At 47.0% G+C, this 7,409-nt stretch overlaps 1 pseudogene; it reads right to left on the bottom strand.

Annotated features, from left to right (window-relative positions):
• Positions 1 to 2,536: 2,536 nt before the first annotated feature.
• On the bottom strand, positions 2,537 to 5,161 carry LOC112315892 (F-box only protein 34-like; annotated as a pseudogene).
• Positions 5,162 to 7,409: the final 2,248 nt, after the last annotated feature.

Raw genomic sequence — 7,409 nt, forward strand, 5'->3', positions numbered from 1 at the left:
CTGCCCAACACCTCACCGCCTGCCTGTCCCCACCTCTCGCAGGCTCTCTTACTCTGGGTGGCACTGACTGTATGCAGGATCTCATCCTGTCCCCAAGGGCGGTCAGACTCCCCCCAACCTGAAATACTCGTCTTCTCCCTCATCTGCTCGTCGAGATCAGGGAATCCCTTGCAGCCCTGTCGGGGAGGGCAGACATCTGGCTCACAGCTGTCCTGAATATGGCTCATGCAACCCTATAGCAGAGAATGTGGGTTTTCTGTGTTTATTTTTCTTTTCTCTGCTGATAATAAAATTGGGTAATGAGGCTGATGAATGAAGCCCCACCAGAGATGGGGTAGGAGTTGTGGTTGAGGTGACAAGCTGTGCCATTGGAGTGCCCGGTCTAGGTCCTAATTTTCCTGTCTGTAACACATGAGGTGGCACAGGATGACAACCTAGATCTCCCTTGTAGAAATCTATTTAAAGCCGGTCAGCACACACATACCAGAAGAGTCAAATACTCTTCCTCGTGAAACAAAATCTAAAATTAAACATGAATAAAATACTTTGATGTTTAAATCAAAACTTGGCATTTTATGTTCCCTTTTTTATCCACGTATGAATTTTTAAAAAATAGCCTTCATTTTATGACAAAAGTATATTTTCCCTTAAGAAGTGCACAGAATTTCAAACTTTTTTTTGTTCTCATGCATTAAAATATGCTAATTAAAAACAACAAAACAATAGGGTGGGGATTGGGGTACATTTAAAACCTTTCTGGGGTCCCTATTTATCTACATCTTGTGATAGCTAGTTTTCTGTGTAAACTTGGCTAGGCTATGGTGCCCAGTTGTTTGTCAAACACTAGCCTAGATGTTACTGTGAAGGTATCTGTGGATGGTATTAACATTTACAATCAGTTGACTTTGGGTAAAGCAATTAACCTCGATAATGTGGTGGGCCCCGACCAATCAGTTGAAGGCCTTAAGAGCAAAGACTGAGGTTTCCTAGAGAAAAAGAAATTCTCTCAAAGATTCAATGTAGAAATGTGGCCTACTATTTCTCTTTCTCTGGAAAACCCTGATATATATATATATATATATATATATATATGATTCAAACCTTTTTTTCTACCAGAAATGTCATAAAATCCTTTGTTCTCAGACCTTTTTCAGGAATGTTGTTCTCATGTTCTGGCTGTTATGTCAAGGTTATCAGTTTGGGACTCAAGTGACCTTGAGTGAACCCAGCCATACTCCTCACTAGTGTGGGGCCTGGTGCAGACGGTGTGCCTTCTGGGCCCCAGTTCCCTCATCTATCCCACAGGCAGAGGGGAATAGGGTGTGATGTTAACACCTTGCTCAGGGATTGCTGGGATGGTCAGATGAGATGATGTTTTTCTTTTCTTCAAGATTTTATTTATTTAGTTTTTAGAGAGAGGGGAAGGGAGGGAGAGAGGGAGAGAAACATCAGTGTGTGGTTGCTTCTTGTGCACCCCCATTGGGGACCTGACCCACAACCCAGACATGTGCCCCAACTGGGAATCAAACTAACGACCTTTGTTTCATAGGCTGGTGCTCAATCCACTGAGCTACACCAGCCAGGGTTTTTTTTCTTTAATGCGTGTTTTTATTTAAATTTAAAAAATTTGTAACCAGTAAGTAGACAAGAATGTTATAATCTGACTGTATAATCTTATTCTTGTTGGATCACTAAAATATAACACAGGATTGTTCTCTAAGCTAATTTTAATGTTGTCCAGTTACACCATTATTTGGTATCTTTTCAACAGGTTAACCTCTTAACTATGTAGAGTTTCTTCTTAGAGACATTCACTTTTATACTTAACATTTGTACTTTATTTGGGAGACATTCATATTTCATACAGGATACACAAATTTGAGACAATAACAACATTGTAGCCACAACACTATCCTGGCTGCCTTGTGGCGATTATGTCGCTCAGTCAGCTGTCCACCACACACGACTGGATGTTAACAGTGTTACTTCATACACACTGTGAACAGCACAGGGCACGAAGCCCGTCTCCAACCACAAACATCGGTCTCACAGGATCAGGCAGACGAGGTCTAAGGTGAGGTGACTTTTCCTTTGTGAGCATACTTCTCATCCACAGGACACTTTTCCCAGGACACTCCTCGCTTATTTCAAATAAGGTGCCGGTGCTGAAAACATTTCTGGAACCCCTTTTTGGGGACTGCCTGCACAGTCACAATGAACTTTTCTGAACATCCTTGATGGTGGCAAGTCTTTGTCTTTGGAGGATGGATTTGATTTGGGGAAACAGGCGTAATTATTCACAGGCGAGGGAGTCAAATGGCGGGTGACAACCCAGGATCCAAAGTGAGGCGCCGCCGTGAAACAGCGAGACCGGCTCCCTTGTACAATAAAAAGTGCCCCAGCAATGGCAGTCCTGCAGGAACAAGTACAGACTCTCCTAGATGGCGCCACAGAGGCATCACTCAGTTGAACAGTTTATCTAGGTGGTGGTCTGCAGTTTTAAAAATCAGTCACTTTGCCGCCTCTGGCATAGACTTCAGTCTTCCTCTTCAGTTTCAGTCCCTTTCGCTTTCTTATGGATCGCCCAGTTAAAGCTGTGTCAAGCAGAGAGCCAGGGACTGTCCTGAAGCCCCAGCTTCCAGCCAGGGGAAGCCCTTCCGAGAGCGGTGGCAGCACACCCAGTACCCTGGCCCATAGCGCAATGCCAGACAATAGGGCTTGGGCTGCCTCCTGCACAGGGACACATCCCCTTTCACGTATTTCTTCTTGCACTGCGCACGAGGATCTCTGTAGCGCGGGTCTCGAACCCAGCGAGAACCTGCCGGCCTGATGTTGCAGTGTTCAATGATAAACTTGAAATGGAAGCAGGTACACTTAAGAGCCACTAAACACTTGGTGGGAAGTAACCTGAAGATTTTCACCATAATGTGGTGGGGCAGAGAAGCCATGTACCGCTGAGGCTCCGAAAGTGGCTGGATTTTAAACCTTGTCTCCAGAAAGTCGTGAGATAACTGCTTCTTCCCACTGGATGCCTCAAGCACCGGCACTGTGCTTTTCACAGGAGAGGCTGGCGTTGGCCCAAGTGAATCAGCTGAAACGTTTCTTTCCTCAGATGCACTGCCATCCTCAGCAGCATCTGCAAGCTGGGTGGCCTCCGAAGACTCTTTTGCTGTGCTTTCATTCAACTGGGAACAGTCCACTGGTGCTGACCGGGTGGCCAAAAATCACAACCTCCCTGGAAGTGGGTCTTCACAGGACTTTAAACTAGAAGGCTGGTCTTTCTCCACTTGGGACTCCGTGATGCTAATGCACATAAGAGTCTTTTTTTTTTTTTTTTTGATCAGGACTTTGTGGCACAAGCTGTCTACTCATACAATCCACAGCCTCTGTGGGCAACTCAATGCTTGGGGACAGATTTGAGGAGGAAAAGGTGACTCAGGTTCCTCTGTCATTCCAACATCTTATCTATAGCTGTTTTTCACAGCTGTTTGCTGATATGGCTCTCATGCTGCCCTTTCCACGTGGAAACCCACACCTACTGCAATGAGCAACAGCCTGGAGGAGCCCCATCCCAGGCCTGCTTCCCCATGAAACAACAATGGTCAGCTCTTGAGGGGTCACAGTCCACAGATTCAGACCCACAGAATTAACCTGAGCAGCAGGTGCCTCCAGGCACCTTTGTTTGTTTCAACTTCATCAGCCTGAGTGCCATTGGCAAACAACACCCTGCCTCCTTTTCCACCGCTGTCATTCAAGAGGCTCCCAGGCTCACGCTGGCTCTGCCGCTTCAGGCACTCAGACTCCAGCCTGACTACCACGTTGAGGACACGGACTGGCCCACTCTGTGGTTCGTCAACCTGAGGATTTCTTCTTTCCGGGGGTTCTTCGCAAGCTCCTGGGCCAGAAAAGGGCTCAGAGGCTGGAGACACACCTCTGAATTGCCCAGAAATCCTCACCTCGGCCGGTGACTTAGTGCAGATTTTCCCCACAAGCGGCTAGCAGAGCAGCACTGGCTCTTTGCTCCAGGAAGGCAACCACCTGTACGACTGGCAGAGGCCTCCCAGCACAGACACTGTCCCCACCATCACTCATGTAATGCTTTAACTGGAACATATCAACAGAAGGAAAAAGCAAACAAAATATAACCAGAGACATTGTAGTTAAGAACAATCTAACAATAGCCAGAGGGGAGCAGGGAAGTGACAGTGAGGAGAGGAACTACTATAAAGGACACATGGACAAAATCAAGGGGGAGGGAGGATGGAGGCAGGGGAGGGAGAGGGGTTTGGCTGGGGTGGGGGATGGAGGGATAGGGAGAAAATGCTGTCCTCTCTATCCCTCCACCCCACCCCAGCCAAATCCCCCTCCCTCCTCTGCCTCCATCCTCCCCCTTGATTTAGCCAAACCCACCTCCTTCCCCTGCCTCCACCCTCCCGCTTGATTTTGTCCGTGTGTCCTTTATAGTAGTTCCTGAAAACCCCTCTCCCCACTGTCTCCTCCCCACTTCCATCTGGCTATTGTTAGATTGTTCTTAACTACAATGTCTCTGGTTATATTTTGTTTGTTTTTTTCTTTTGTTGATCATGTTCCAGTTCTAAAGAACCGTGCTCAGTGCCACAAACACAAGGCTCAGGCCCATGCACCCAATGTAGACTTCCCTCATCTTTTCTAACTGGGTCTTAGCTGCTTTACGATCCCCTGATCGTTTCCCTCTTTTTGTAGCTCTCCCATCAATATCCCTGGAGCTTTTTGTCTTCATATGTCCCACCCTATTGCTGCTCTGGTGGGCTGGAAGGAATTCAGTCTTCTCCTTGGTATTTCCTGGTTTCAACACAGCCCGGGTATCACACGGCCCTTCCCCTCCTTCACCCTGGTGGATTATTGCAGGTGGTGCATTCTTCTTGGCTTTAACATTCACGCTGCTTTCTATGGGGCTCTTCCCACTCATACTGCACAGAACATCTGGAGGAAGGACCCCAAAAGGCTTTTGAGATGATACTTTACCAGGAGAGGTGGGAGGAAAGACACTTTCTTTCATGTAGCTAGCTTCATATTCTTTGTCATTTATAGCCTCTCGGTGGCTCACGGGAGTTCTCAGAGTTTCCTTGCTGATTTCCAGAGGATGCACTTTGTTCTGCAGTTTCCAGCGTTTTCGGTACATAGCAGAGGCTCTTAAAAGTCAAGCTCAGTGAGGAAGGATTGAGGACTCCTACCCAAGCTTCCTGCTGGACAGAGTCAGTAATGGCAAGTCACTAGGTTCTCTTCTGGTCTGATCTCTTGAAAGATTAAACTTGTAAAGTGCTGATATCAAACAACTTTCGATTCAAATCCACTGCGATTCCAGGCAACAGGAGACTGAACTTTCTTCTACTCTCTGGAACCAACTGGCCCTTCCCCTCCAAGGTCTGGGCCAGGGACTGCTATGACATCACAGTCCACCTCCTGGAAACCCTGAAGTCACAGACAGGAGGACCCCCGGCACTATGACTTCACTGCCAACTGGGGCTGACCCGCAGTGGACTTGTGCTAGCTTGGAGGTGAAAGAAACTTCCACCTCTGTTCTGCCTGGGCCATAGAGAGGATAAGGGCAGGTGCGCCTGATCTGGGACAGGAAGGACAGAGTGGCCAAGACCAACGGGCATGACATGTGCGAGGTGACCCCACCCAAGGGCCGCTGGTCCCGGATCCAGGAGAGACTGCCTGGTTCCTCCCCGTGGCCAATCCATAATCTCCTGGGCTTCAGCCCTGGTCCTTGTCCACTGGTCTGCCCAACCGTTGGTGGCCTGCGAGGGTACTCAGCGCCTGGCCCATGCAAGCGTGGAGGCTGGCCCCTAGGAGGAGGTATGGGCTGCTATGTTCCCAGCCCAGATGCATCCGCAGCGCTGACGCCCCCTGAGGTGATGTTTTAAGTAACTAGAAACATAACATATTCTCGGTAAAAAATAAGCACTGCTGGTATTATGAGTATGACTCCTCTTTCTATCATCATTATTAATTGGACTCAAACAACATTATGGGGAACCAACTGGCTGCCAGGCCCTGTGTTGGGGACCTGGCGAGGAGAGTGGAAAGTCAATGTGCTTCCCCTTCAGGAGCTCAGAGATAGCGGAGAGGAGAAAGCTCTGTGTCCTCCATGAGCCACAGACAAGGTAGTATAAATCATAGCTCTCCCAAGCTCTCAAGGCTCAACCCAAATCCCATCTCCTTCATGAAACCTTTCCAGATCCCCCTATTAGAAATTAATTTCCCAACTCCCATGTCCCCAGGGCCTTTGGCTTGTTCCTTCCCTGCAGTACTTACCACTATTTACCTTGTATCAGAGTGATTTATGCACATGTCAGGGTCTCCCTCTAGAATGTGAGCTCCTGAGGACAGAAATATTTATGAAGGGTCTTTTGATGACTTTGGCTATTGTATGAAGGACCAACATAACAGCATCAATAACCTGCTTCACATTTTAAAGTGATTTTGTAACAAAATAATTTAAGTGAAATATAATTTTTAAACTATTTTCACATTTTTATTCTTATAGCCACTGTCTCTTTTTTGTGTCCATTTTATAGATGCCATGCAGAAGGCAGAGAGCTTGCCATGACCTGTCCAAGGTCACAGAACTGCTTAAGAGCAGGGCTAAACCCAGGATCTGACCCATTTGTACTCGGCACTGAAAGGCTGGCACTTAACCGAGGCTGCATATTCCTAGTCTCACTACATCACCCTTACCTAGTAACTCTGCATTTTGCTGCATACAAGTAGTTTGACTTTCCTTGTCATGAGTGGGGTTTAGTAAGTTCCCTCCCTATTTAGACATAAAATGAAGCCAGATGAAACAAATTGCACCTTTTAGCTGCCTTGCCAGACTGATTGTAAGTCCTGCCCTGGTGATTTTCAGGTTGGCAGAGTCTGGTCTTTTAACAATTTCCCCTACAAAACCATGCGTCTTTGGAATGATTAGAGTTGGATGTGCTTGCACACTCATCTTTCCACAGCTCTGCCCTGGAACTCTCAAGGCCTTGTGACAACATTGAGAGATAGGCTCAATTACCTGCTATTGACAGATGAGGACCTTGAGGCTTAGAGAGATGGAGTGACTTACGTGCCCAAGACCACACACAGCCAGGGGTCAAACCCATGTCTATTCTGATGCTAAAGACTTTTCATTATCCTCACACAGGATTCCTTCTCTAACGGGGAGGAACTGGGAAAACAGGGGCTGACTCTCCTATCTCTAGCTGGCCAACTGTTTTGGTAAGATACTAATTAAAGGAGTGATTTTCTGGGAGAATTAGTCAAACTCATTAGACAATGACCATGGCCCAAAGAATCAGTTCTGAGATTGGTACATGCTGATATAAGGCTGAACATGATTTTTTTTTTTTTGCCTCTCCCAGTTTGGAATTAGAACACAA

The sequence above is a fragment of the Desmodus rotundus genome, chromosome 5, assembly GCF_022682495.2.
Source record: "Desmodus rotundus isolate HL8 chromosome 5, HLdesRot8A.1, whole genome shotgun sequence".
Taxonomy (NCBI): Eukaryota; Metazoa; Chordata; class Mammalia; order Chiroptera; family Phyllostomidae; genus Desmodus; species Desmodus rotundus.